The sequence below is a fragment of the Sturnus vulgaris genome, chromosome 4 (assembly GCF_052056855.1).
Source record: "Sturnus vulgaris isolate bStuVul1 chromosome 4, bStuVul1.hap1, whole genome shotgun sequence".
Lineage (NCBI taxonomy): Eukaryota > Metazoa > Chordata > Aves > Passeriformes > Sturnidae > Sturnus > Sturnus vulgaris.
In genome coordinates, this window is record NC_142246.1 from 10,579,474 (window position 1) to 10,593,481 (window position 14,008).

Sequence of the window (14,008 nt, forward strand, 5' to 3'; positions counted from 1 at the left end):
ACACTGTTTTGAGACAGTTCATCTGTTACTATGTCAAGCCTTAAAAGTGTCTCTTGAAGGTCCTTGTCCTACATGAGCTAAATCAGATACAATTCTTGTTCTACATACCCCACATCTAGACTTCTTAGCTCATGAGCATCAGTTCTTATCTCAATGCCCAATACTGTTAGGAGTTGTACCCCTTCCTCTTTCTAGATTTGCTGACAAATTCCTTTGTCATTCTGTGCTTCCTTTTATAGTCAGTGAAAAGAAAAAAAGCTCTTCATTCACATCCTAATTTTCAAAATGTGAGATGAATTTGCCCTATCATATTCCTGTCCACTGAATATAAAGAAAGCAATTACTCTGCAGAAGTACACATTGCAGGCTGTTTAATCTTGGATGAAATTAATGATATACCTACAGTCTGTTGGGGGGAAATTAACCAGTTTTTACCAAGTCAGTGGAATACCAATCTTAAAACGACTGGCAGTTCCTAGACCATGTTACCAAATCACTTTCAAGCAATCAGGAAAGTACTTTGAGTTGCACAGATCTCTAAAAACTCCCTAGCACAGTAATTTTTTTGTGTTTATTATACCATTCACTAAACAGTCATGCATTCAATGCCAAACACGCAAAAATGTTTTAGAAGACAGTCAGTTTATCAACTTACGTTCCTACTACTAGCCAAAACCAAAAAGGAATTTTGGCTTCCATACACAAAACCTTTGCTGACTTTAGATGAACAAGTACTCTTGTGTGTCCTTATTTCATTTCCATGAAAGTTTGAAATGATCTGTAGATGTCTGTTCTGTGCAAAGGTGGCACAGCTCGGTAAGCTGTTCGTTTTTTCACATGATACATGCCAATGTATCACTCTATATTTAAAGCATCTACTGTCATATGGTGCAGTGACCTATTCAGTTATGTTCTCTAGACTAACTAAATTCACATTTACAGTATGATATTGTGTGCTGGATTTGGCACCAGCCAAATATACCAGTGTAAAAGGACCATAAAGTGAGTAGCATTGTAATTTACTTCATTGCTAAGCTGTTTGTACATCACCTGAACTCCATAAACCAGACCATAATATACCAGAGAATACAATTTTCTGTTTCTAAAATCTATCATGTTTTCCCCGTTTAAAAATTGCAAATTGAAATTTTAGTCATGTAGTTTTCTTTCAGGAACTATTGAGTGTCTAATTAAAGTGGATAGGCTGACATGTGCATAGTAAATATTCAGGATTATTTTAATAGGGTTCCATATGCTAATCTTACATAGTATTACGAAATGGAAAAGGCATTCAGAGTAATGAGATAAGACTTTGCCAGAATGTTCCATCTGATAGTGTGGTCTGGTGCTGGCAGTAAAAAACTGAGTTTCGACTCATAGGCTGTTTTTCAGATAATGCTCTTTAGACTTATTAAGTTACTGTTCTATACTCTTGTTTTCAAGGACATTTTCAGCATTTTCAAAAGTATGGATGTGACTATGCAGTTCAAAAGGATCAATATAGCTCTTGGAGAAACTTATTTTGATATGTATACAAGAAGCAGGGGAATTCTGTCAGAGATTTAATTTTCATTCTTGGATCTGAGCTGTACGTCTCAGCTGCTTATGTCAGCCCTATGTAGAACCTAATTCTCACCTCATGTATTTTAAAGAAGACATGTCTCAAACTCAGCAATGAAAGAGCCAACATTTCACCATCACAGTCTTTGAGACAAAGGGATATGTGGGGGGTTGTGGTTGCTGAAGGAATATCTGACCAACAATTCCAGATAGAAATGCCAGGTTACCACTATAGCTGTCTGAGAAGGCTGGACATTTTTGTCTGATCTTCTGGTATTTCTTTTCCTCATGGTTCAGGGGAGAACTCTGAAACCTGTAATTGCAGAAACAAAATACATAGTTGTGAGACAGGACCTGAAATCTAATAACCCTCTGAGACAAGGCTAATTTTACATGGGCAAAAAACATACAGTTCAGACAAAGAGAGATGCCTGGTCTTGCACTCTGCATTTTGATTTTGAGGAGCTATCTATTTGACATTTCACATACCTGCAGGAAAATGCTGTTCTGTTATTTGCAGATGAGCTAGATGAGATCCCAGGCACTTCTGTCTGGCACTCAACTCTGGTGCATGAGCTTCAGAGTGTCATTATATTCATATACTTCTGTCCCTTGATTTGTGTGAGGAAAAGGACAGAGTCATTTTATAAGCTTCCTAAGACCTCAACTGACCTTTGACCAATGTGATTACTTGATAGGTCTCAGTTGTGGCTATAATTTTGCATAAATCTTGAGTATCTGAAAAAAAAGAAAAAAAAAAGATGACTGTTATTCATATCACAATGACAGATGTGACTCTTTTGTATATGTAAATTTATACAGGATGCTTGCATCCCTTCTTCATATCCAAACTGTCTCTGAGGTATGGCTAAATCTTTAAAGGCTCATAGGAGGTGCTGGCTCAGGCTTTTTGAGTCTTTGTATCCCTTCTCACTTTTTCTAGTCTGTGAAAAGCCATGTTAGAAAAGGTGGTACTCAGTAAAAGTGCATGGCCATGAAAAGCAAGATCTCAGTTAACTCCCAGGAAATGAAGCACCCACAGCAAATTGCAGTTTGTTCTGTTATTGCAGCAGGTTATTACTCCCTCCTCACAACCACCGTCTCTGTGAGTTACAGCTCAGGGAAGTTAGTTCTAAATGCTGCTACTTTTCGTGGTTTAGGGCATTGTCTTCATTCCCCTCGGTGTCAGACATCTGTGCTCACAGGGACGTGTGACTTTGTCATGAGTTCTGTGTGTCTGTAACGCCTGGACACCCATCTGCAGCACCCAAGCATTTGGGACCAGCCAGACCTTCCCTGCCAGCCTGGACAGGCAGCAGCTCCAGATTGATCAGGAGGAAACCAAAACCAGGCAAAAGCACCGTGTCCCACACAGGTAAATGTATCATAATTTGTGCATCAGTGTCCCAGCTACTCTATGTTCACCTTTTGTTACAAGTCTGGATACCGCTGATTTCTGGTTTTGAATTTGGTTATGTTTGTGTCATGGATGATTTGCTGTTGACCTGTTTCTTCCATTTGCTATGATATATTCTTTTCTTACATTCTCTAGCTGGTCCCTCCACTAAAAATTGCAATGTTTTTTATTTCTTTCAAGATTAAAACCATTCTTTGCCCTTGATAGTTCTTCTGCAAATTTCTCTCAGCCCATTGTATCTTGTGTTCAGGAATGGTCTGACAGAATAAAGGCTTCCTATTTGTCATGTTATGTCAAGCACTTTTTTTTTTTTTGGGGGGGGGGGGTGGGGAGGTGGGGAAGAAGAAAACTAAGAATGTCTGACTTCTTTTATTACAAATCTACATTATGTTGATGCCTTGCTTGACCTAACCTCACACTTGCAAATTGCTGGTGGTTTTTTCCATTTAAGTGGACATGATTCTGAACTCTGACACAAGTCACTATTATTTCTCACACTACTACTATAATTTTTTTCTATTAACTGATAATTGAAAAGGCACCATGATTGATAGCAAATTAAACAACTGAGGTTGTTAATGGTCTGTCTGAACTTCCTTTCAGTTCTCTGACCTGGAATAATTCACTTGAGGAACAGGGTTAAAATTCTCCATTCTTCAACTGGCAGTCTTGCTAGTCAGACTTAAAAAAAAAATCTCTAAATTTATGGATGTGGAGCATAAACACTTTGAGTTCCCCATTTTGCCCCAATTTTGTACTAGACATTTTTCATCTGACAATTAGTTTTTGACAGATGGAAGTGCCAGGAGGACTGTATGAGTTGCTGGATCAAATTCTTCAAATTGCATTTTTTTGTCTTAATCCCTTTTTTAAGTATGATAACTGATTATTTTTATTATGCAATAAAAAATAAAAATAATAAAATTGAATCAAAAATTACCGAAATAATTTACTCCATTTTAAATGGCACAGGAGACAATATAAACACAGAATAGAAGCTAAAATTTATCTTTCAATAAGTTTCCATTTTTGGCCCAATGTTGCTTGAATTTAAAGAAAGAAGGAGCAATGAAGCAAGACTTAGAGGAGATCTTCCCCTGTTGTATTCAACTTTAATATAAAATTTAAATTTATAAGAAGTAAAATTACAAGAATAGGATTTTTTTTTCAAGTTAGTAATACCCAAAGATAGAGCTACTCTTCAGTGATTCTGAGGGTTTAATACACATTTAATAAAAGGATGTTAGCACAGTATTTTGAAAATGTCAGTAACTAAATGCTAATCCCACTGAAATTACTGGCATTCGTACCTGCACCAGAGCATAAAGGTCAGGTTATACAGAATCTCTTCCAAAACTGAAATCAGAAGGAAGGATTCTTTGCTTATGTTTAGTTCAAACAGAAGAATACAAGTATAAAGTAACTATTTTTACCTGCACATTAAGATTCTGTAAAATGAATAATTTTTTATATATTTTACATATATATATAAATATATTTTATAAATAAATTATATAATCTATTTTATAAATATATACTTATAAATAGATTTTATATATTTTATTATCATTTTTTTCTTTTGCCCTGATTCAAAATCAATAATCTAATTTAAAGTATTTACATCTCTGTGTATTTACTTGCAGATAGTTCTGTTGCACAGATGACCTCTCTGTGTGGAGAGTAAGGAGAGGTCTGTGCATCATAGAAAAGCAGCATAATCCTTGCTCTTGAATTTTCTTTAATGCACACTTTTTCAAATTTGATTTTTGCACAAAGGTGAATGGCATTTCTGCTGCATAAGCCCTTTTGGGACATATATGTACTCAGCACTATAAGATTCCTGAAACAAATTTTTCAACAAATATAATTTCTTTTTCCCCCAGTGGAACTGGAAATTATGTGGGACCCAAGAAGTAATAACTCATGATACTCTTTAAAAAAAAAAATAAAAAAAATTTGCTGAGTATTAAGTTCTTAATAACAATTGATTCTTCTGTAACAGAATCACAGTGTATGATAAGAAAGGGAAAAAGACCCTATCTTTATCAAGAGCTTTTTTCTATTTGTAAAATACATTTATTCCTAGTCTGTAAATGCCTTGAGTGTCTGAGACAACTGCAGAAAGTGATGTTTTTCTAACTGAAAAATTTCAAACTAACAGAAGAAGATTTCTATTCTAAAAAGCCGTAAGTTCCTCCTGCTTTTGAAATCCTGCCATCAATATGTTTTACTGAAGAGAGTGGCAATTGCTGTAATGTCACTCCATCTCTTGACAGCCCAGATTGCACAGAATTTTGCCTCTCTTCCCTGAGAGCATCCACGATGTGAGGGCAGGAGGTGGGACACATCAGGAGGCAGCTGCAGCAAGGTTTGCTCCAGGGAGCCTCACCTCCCCTGCCTGGCACACCACTGTCACAGCCTGGGGTCTCACATGAAGTCAACATTTTGCCAATTCTAGGCCTTTTTTGTCAGCTCAGCCTTCCTTCCAAAGAAAAGAAAAAAAAAAAACAATCCAAAGAGGCAGATTATTTTACAGTCTTTCTGATACCAAATATCAAGAACATACAGGTTTTTCCTTACCACTGTGATTTCACTTTAAGGTACTGAAAAAAAAAGAACATAATCTTGTACAGGCACCTTGAAAGGTGGAAGGCCTTACTGAAAAATATTGAGCAGACTTTCAGGGAATACCAGTCATCACTTGCAGCATCAATTAGGTTTTCTTACACTTGTTTTCTCAATAGGATGTTGCTGAGATTTTGGGGCCTCTTAAACTAGTGAGTTGTCAGGTTTTGGACTCAGTCCAAGGCAGATTTGAAGTGGAATTGAGTGTATCTTTAAAAACTGACCCACACTTCTAAATGCCTAAAGTACTGTTTTCCTGCCTTTTTACATTACTTAACTGAGCCAAATCCAAATTGCTTGGAGTACCTTACAAGACATAAATCTCAACAAATGGTTAGAGATTTTTTTTCTCATGCCAGTGTTTCTCAGATTTCATCCAATGTTGATTTTCCAGAGGAAAAAATATCTTAAAATGTGCATAAATAACTCTTTTAAGCACATCCTAAAGATAATAAATATGGTCTGTCATTGTCATGACTTTTCTGTTTCAACACACTACAGATTATCTGATGGTTAAAGTCCCAGTCTTGTAAACAACTCAATTTGGATACTTTACTGCTGGGACTACTTGATTATTTTATTTTTCTTTGCTCTGATTATTTTCTTTTCTTTTGTGATAACCAGTGCTAAGAAGATTACAGGAAGATAAGGGATCTGTATGACTAAGCTTCACCAAGTCCTGCCCGAAGATTATTTCTACAGTAATGAAGTTACTCTTGATAGAGTGGAACTGTATAGTGAATTATTTGGAATAAAGAGAGATTGGAACACTGCATGAATATTTGGTCTTAAGGCTAAAAAGTGCTTTTTCAAGCTGGAGGACATGTATTTCAAATAGGGACATTTACACAGGTTGACTTTCTGCTACTTTGTGTTAAAAGATGATTAGTTTAAGAAGTTTATTGGGTGCAAAGTATGACATACAGTTACTGTGGACCACAGATTTCCTATTAATGATGTGACTTCAGTTTCTATGCAGGCAATTCCTTAGGAATCACTTGATTTATTTTGATGATATTCTATTCTAGGAGAATTATATGCTGTTCTTTTTGATTCTATAAAATAGAATTTGTATTTAAGTAGTGTCATTAATGATTCATGGGAAAGAAATTCAATGAATCACTAAGTATTTTTCAGCTGAAGTAGCTTATGGAATGCATACATACAAACTAAAAAGTGGGGAGTAAGGCCATTGTGAAGTGTAGCATTGTGAAAACTAAGAATTCAAATAAGAAAGAACTCTTTTGAGTCCTTCAGCCTGAGAAAGAGTTTTTCCATGAGGAACAGCTTGTGCTGTCTGATGATTGTCTTCATGATAGACGGCCCATTATTTAGTCCTTATGGAGTTACCAGCACCAGACATAAAGTCTTTACCAATCTCTCCAACAGCCTAAGGACAAATCCTTAAGTTATCTCACTTTCATATCTGACAGAGGGCACAAAGTGCTTATTTTCTTGCTGGTCTTGTGATGACTCTCTCTCATCTGTGTTTCTCTGTTGATCAGCTTCCTAACTTCTTCAGGACATTTATGTGGAATAAGTAATCTGAAGTGTTGCTAGAACCAAGTGTCCTGTTTACAGACTTGCATGTCTTAGGGCAGGCAGAGGCTGAAGTGTTACTTAATGTGATGTGTGCATTAAAATTTAAACAAAAACCAAAAAACTAGAGGCAGTAAAGCCTGCAAATACTGCTCACTGCAAGCATACAAATCAATGGTACTGTCAGATTACACTGCATGTGCCACAGCAGCCAAGGGCTGTGCTTTTACAGCAAAGTACTGGATTGTTCTCCCTGGAGATCATATTTTACAGGTCATGGTACAAATTAAGTAGCTCAAAGAGAGCAATAGCTGCAAGCAATTGAACCATGGAGAAGAGGAGCTATGGTTTAATTTTTTCAAGACTGCCTAAGCACTTTACTATTGCCTGAAAAAATCACTACTTCTAAGTATTCCAAAGCTGTCCCTGCCAACTCCCAAGAAGCAGAATACAAAAAAAGGCAGGTAGGAGCAGGCTGCTGCTGTAATAGCTCATCCAGTAGGCAAGTCCTTCCCTGCCCGTACCCAAAGGCATACAAGAAAGAGAACAGCTGAAAGTGAGATTTTAGGCTAAGTAACACACGTTGAAAAGGTTGGGCTGTGAATTCAGTTCTCCTGTTTTAGGCTCCAGAGATCTCATGCATATCCTAAGTGGCCACACAGTGTACATGCTGACTAAATACAATTTCCCTGGTCAAACCTGTTATATTTGGTATCACCTTCTTGGAATAACTGAAGATGATGAAACAGGACAGAAGAGCACATTAAACCTGGCTAGAACAAACCAAATTTTATTAATCAAAATTTACGGTGCTTAACAAGTTGCATAGTCTGTGGTACAAAGTGAGCTACAAGCTCGTACAGAATGTCCAATGTTCCCAATATTTCTCACAAGAGCACACTTGTGCATCCAACTGTTAGAGCTGAAGTTAAAGGAGTTCTGACTCCCAGCTGGACTAAAGACAAAGTTGCTTTAACTAATATTCTTCCTTTAGTGGCATTCTTCTGTGACCTCATATTTCCAGGTTTTTTTGTATGGACAGGGAGGAAAATGAATGAATTTCTCAAAGTTGGAACACGTTTACCCAGGTTGCCCCTATGCAGCTTGCCCTGGTTCAGCAATTTTGTTACAAACTGAAGTCTGCAGGTTTAATCAATATAAACCTTAGTCTCATCTTGATTTAGATCTGCCTCGTATCAAGCTAAACTAAGATGATGGAACCAGGCGTTAATCCGTGTTGGGTTTGTGCCTTATCTTACGCAATTTCAACAAAAGAAGCTAAATTTCAGACAAATGCAGACATGCTCATTATGCCACGTTATTCCTCCACTGCTCAGTGCCCAGGTTACAGCATCTCCTGGGCAAGACTGGGAGAGCACGGGCTGCACTGAGGCTCCCGCTGTAATATCGCATCATTCCAGCGTTCACTAGGGGAACAAGCCTCCGACTCCAGGGAGGCTTTTCTTTAATCTGGGGCAAGAAGCCCAGAGCAAGGAGCGCGTCGGCTCACCTGCCGCCGCCCGCGGGCTGCCGCGCACACCTGCCCCATCCTGCCCCGCACCGGGGGCTCCGCCAGCCCTCCCCGCCTTTGTTCCGCTGGCTCCGCCTCGGCGCTGTCCCCTCCCCGCGGGGCGGGCCCGGGGGCGGTGGGAGCGGAGGGCTGCTCCCCTCCCGCCCGGCTGGTCCCTCCCCGTTGTCCCCTCCCCGCCGTCCCCTCCCGGCGCGGCGCTGGCTGCGCTCCGCGGCAGAGCGGGGCTGCGGGGGGAGCCGCGGGAGGAGCCGCGCTCGGCCGCTTTGTGCCGGCAGCCGCCGCAGGACGGCCGCGAAGGTAAGAGGGCTCCGGCCCCGCTCGCTCCCCGCCCGGCCCGGGCAGCATCCCTGCCCAGCTCCGCGGGCCGAGAGGGAGCATAGGAGGAAAGGGAAGGGTTGGATGCAGAAATGGGCTATTTCACTGCTGCTTCGCTGCTGCTCCAGGCAGCCCCGTGCTAGGAAAGCTGTGGGCTTACTGGAGGGGAAAAAAAAAAAAAGAAGTCTCGCTCGTTTTCTTGGCCGGGAGCAGCACATGGAAAGAGCTGGGAGGGAACCCGGTTGTCGGGCGGCCGCCCGGGCTTTGGAAGGGCAGGAACCCGGCTGAGATCCTGCGGGACTCAGTCCGCCATCCCGAAACTCGCATCCCTTCCCGGGAAAGGCACCGGCCAGGCAGCCGCGCTGCTGCTTTGTACCGCTGCGAGCTCCCTTATTCTCTGCCTTTTGGGGTGGGCAGAGGTGGTCTCCCTGCAGGCTTGGCCATTTGATCCTGTTTCATCATAGCCGAGAGATTGCATCATGTTACAGTCCTGGAGTCAGGGCAAAGGCGAGCAGAACCATCTTTCCAGATCCATGCCTTGGCTTCCCGGGCCGAGCCGCTCGTAGATTTCCTGTGGAACGGAGGCTCGGGCTGAGGAGCAGCCTGCCATTGGAGGCTGGGGGGAACAGGTCACAGCGACGTGGTTCGATTTCTTCCACTGAGAGGTTTTTTGGAAACTCGAGTTTGTCGGTTCTACGCGCGGTATGTGTCTTGTGTAGAGGGGTTCGAGGAAACTTGCCAAAGATTTAGGCGGTAGGAAAATAATGGGCGGCAAAAGAGCCAAAAGCAGGAGTCGCTCCATAACCTGAGCGCTCTGGAGTGGCAGGAGGTGAGTGGATTCAGACAGGCATCCCTCGGCAACCCAGGCATTCACCTGCCTTAAAGGACAGTGCAGGTGAGTAAATGCACACTCTGAAAGGCAAGACAAGGCTCATGTGAGAAACAGAAGTGTTTAGCTTATCGCCCCTTTGGATCTTTTATGATCAGTTTGATGCAAACACTTGGTGTGCCTGTGCCTGTTCTGTTTATTGTATTACTGAAGTTTGTGGCTGAGATCCAGCTATGAAATGATAAATCTCAAAGCCAGAGAGATCCAATTAAATAATGTGCTTCAGTCCAGGGCTTCTTAAGACGACAGATTCTGCTGTTCTTTGTGCAGCTCTTTGTTTTGTTCCATAGGGAAAAAAATGTCATGGCACGGCTTGATTCAATTCTCAGTGGTATCTGTAACAATTAATGATTATTCCATAGCTAGTGTCTTGCCCTTGTAGGTGCTCTGCTACTGTTTCCTCCAGGTGTTACAGGGCCACTCTTTTCGTTCATGGAAATAATAGTATTATGAACCTTTTTGTGTGCCTTTCTGAGAATGGTCAGTGCAGGGGCACAAGGGAACAGCTTGGCAGCCAGATGGATCTATCCACCAGTGCTCTCCTATATGGGCACTTGGTGGCCTTCCATCATCCCTTATGCCTCCTGGTGGTTTCCATGGGAAGAACTGCACAATTACTTTCTTGCTTTGAACAAACCATTTTTCCTTTTAGAACTGGTGTAAAAGAAGAGCAAATTCTACATTAGAGCCAGAGAGAGCATCCTGTCTTTCTGGGGCTATAGGGCACCACATGGGTTTAAGAAGAATTTGAAATGGATTTGAAAAAGAAAGATCTACAGTTTTCTTTGTGTGTCGGCCAGTGATTGCAGTCACAAGCTGGCAAACAGAACAATGAGCAGATACTGCCTTTGGTGATAAGTGGTACTGTTTGGTGTTTCCTAGGGAATTTGTCATCAAAAGTAAAAGTGTTATGTTGTGTTCCTGTGTCTTGGGTGGATTTTTAGATGAAGGGATTTGGAAGGTCTATGGGGTTGAAATTGCAGTATTGAAGCAGTGCCAGCGAGGAGGGGGTAAAATGCAAGACTTCAACAGATCAACCACTCACGCTATTAAAAAATTCTACAATCTTAGTGAAGAATGATTTTCCTTTTCCTCTCCTAAAGCTCTCAGAGTTGAAGAGATATTGTCTGAGACATAAAATCAAATACTGAAGTCTCAGTGGAACAGTCTGTATTTGGTACACGTGTGACTAATTGTGCTATTCCTTTCAGTGGTTCAAAGACAACTTGCTGTAAGACCAGGAATTGTCTTGCCCTGCTGTTTGCTGCCATCTCTCTTGTGACATTGCCTCAGGACAAAGAGCCAGAGGTTCCGGGCTGGTCGATGCTATCTGGAGTCGACCGATTTAATTTCCATCCATTTTCAAAAGTTTTGTCTGATAGGTCAGTCAGTGTGAGTGTGGTATCCAGGAGCCTGCCTGGTTAAACTGCTTTGTTCAAAGCTGTGCTCTTTGTTTCCTAGGAGGGGTCGAGGAGGAGGAGGAAGGATGTCCTTTATATTCATTGGCAGGAGATCTGCTGAGGTGGGAGGGTGGGATGCAAGGACTTGCACCTCCAAACTCCTGCACAGTTTAGTCTCTCTGTGTTATTACGGGTTAGTCATAGTAAAGCATACTGTGGCAATTTTTCAAAAAAATTATGCATCCCTTCCAGCTATGCAGTTGTACTGGTTTTAGATATGAATGACACCTAGCTACTGGTATGTTTCTGACTCCCCTGACTCATCATTTGTTTAGTGTTTAATAGTGTTTCATCTGGTATAGAAACTGTCTGTCTGGGCTGGGCAGGTGACTGTGTTACACACTCAGTAGGTATTATTCCAGATTAATATACTTCTAATGTAAAGTGTTCTTAGGGCTCACAGTTGAATTCTTAATAGTCAAACCCAACAAGACTAATAGAAATGTGGAAGTCAGCCAGAGGACTGCAGATACTATGAACTCTGAGCTTTTAGTGAAGGACTGAAAAAGCCAGATCTTTAAAGTACTCCTCCATCTATAAGGGTTGTCTAGGAGGAATTTGTTTTAAGAATTAGTTTTCCTTCTATGAAGCAACCTAAGCTGACCTTAGAGCAATTTAAGTTTTCAAGGCCATACCAGATGTCTTTCTGGGGAGTGTCTGCATGAAGTGATACCGAGAACAGTCTGTCAGCACAGTGTGAGCAGGTAGGAAGACACGTAGCTGCAATGGCACTGGGGTGTCCCTGAGCTCAGAGTGCAGGGGTAAAGCAGCACGACTGTGCCACTGCACCGAGCTGTCCATGCACTCAGGAAAGTCTGCCTTTCATAGTGCATCAGTGCTGTAAAACACTATGTGTAGATTAAATTGCTCTTACTCTACTAGATGATCTTTAAGGTCCCTCTGACCCCAAACTGTTCTGTGATACTCTGTGATCAGAAGTGAGCTCTTGACTCTCCAGGTCATGAAAGACATGCTGCTGTGAGTAATGGTAATAAATAGTATTGCAGGAATATTACTTGGGTTTATACAGTGGGAGATATCGCATAGCAGGTGACAGTCTTTTGGGACATAATCTTTTTTCTCCAGAGATAATGGCAACAAATTAAAACCAGAATGGCAGAACTGCCATCAATTTCCCCTTTGCCATCCCAGCAAAAAGTCAGTCATGACTTAGTGTAGTAAGGTTTGACTGCTGAAGGTGCTGAGCACCCTTAACACAGCAATGTCCAAATGAGCTGCTGGTGGTTACCTCTCTTAGAGTATTTCTCTAAGAGGATTTTTTTTAATCAGTTAGATCTGTATAGATACTGCTCTTTACATGTATTGGTATTTTAAGAAATTCATGGTGTATATTTGGCAGTAAAAGGAACAAACTGATAGACCTGCCTTTTCTAAATCTCTTTCCTAAACCGAAAAAGGAAAAAAAAAAAAATCAGTGTATTATTTCTGTTATGGTGACATAGTGGTAGGATTTTTTTGACTATCTGGGGGATTTCTGCTGCCAACATCTCTCTGCCATTATGTAGTTTTGAGCTGAGTGATAAAGACTATCTTTCTCTGAGACAGATGTTGGTAATGGCCTTATTGTGCCAAAATCTTTGTGAGTACAAAATGCTGAATAAAAATATTTCCATCCATTAATAGTGAGTGCCAGAAAAAAGTACACAAGTGGTTTCAAATTCAATCTGTAATGTAGCTGATGTCTCAAAGATAACAACATCTTACCCCAAGAAATACAACACTGTATGTGAGGTAATTGCTATGAGTTATGCTGAATATATATTATTCATTAGGGGACTGTCATTATATCATGCTTGTGAATTCCCCAAAGTCTCCTATCAGTGTCCTCATCACATCTCAACGTTTATGGAAAAGAGGATTTTGGTGTCCCACTTGACTGACTGATGCTCTGGCTTGCTAGTAGCCACTTCTAGTGAACATGCTTGCCTTGTTCATTTAGAATGAATAGACTTTGGGAAGGGAGCTTAGTTCATATAGTCCCATTATCAGAGATAGTACTCCTTCACAGGGAATATGTTGTGATATGTTATCTCAGTTTTGCAGAAGAACAAATAGTAAAAGCTCTTTCATATGCAGCTTTCATGCTAAACTACTCTGTGCTGTCTTCAGAGTGTAGAGGCTCAATATTTGGCCAGTTGCTGTGAAGAGGTTTTTAGGGTTTGTTTGTTTGTTTGTTTTTTGGTCTGTTAAAGGATGTTTAAGTATCTTTCTGAAACTTATCTGGTCTCTCATTGGTTACACATGCTTATGGCATTTCTGTTAGAAATTGCAAGAGAGGAGAAGGCAAGGTAAGGACAGAATTTCCCTGTTATTAGCAAGTAGCGCATCCAAATTTTATTTTCCTCTACCATTTTTTGCCAGGAGCAGCTGCAAAGAGAGAATTACACTGTGACCTTCACAGCACTTCCTAGTGCCGTCATCAATCAGATCTGGCAGGAGCTTTATCACATCTATCAGTGTGGCTCATAAGCCACATGCTGTCTAGTCTGGGGGGAAAAACAAACAAACAATGGGAGCTACTGTAGGGTTTGTTTAAAATAAAACAACCAGGAGCAAGCTTTTCCCATATGTGCCAGCTTTGTAGGCAGATTTCTGGTTTTGCCGTGTGCTGTTGGGCTGATTAATAAAAGATGATGATTGTAAAGCAGTGG

General features: G+C 40.8%; 1 protein-coding gene across 2 annotated transcripts in view; it reads left to right on the forward strand.

Annotated features, from left to right (window-relative positions):
• The first annotated feature begins 8,852 nt into the window (after nucleotides 1-8,852).
• AFAP1 (actin filament associated protein 1) overlaps nucleotides 8,853-14,008 on the forward strand; it is a 113,756-nt gene continuing 108,600 nt past the window's right edge. Inside the window, exon 1 of one of the 2 annotated variants that reach the window (XM_088163096.1) lies at nucleotides 8,853-8,969. The gene's annotated coding sequence lies outside the window, so the exon portion shown is untranslated. The remainder of the gene's footprint in view (nucleotides 8,970-14,008) is intronic. The other variant, XM_014895308.2, reaches the window with a different exon arrangement.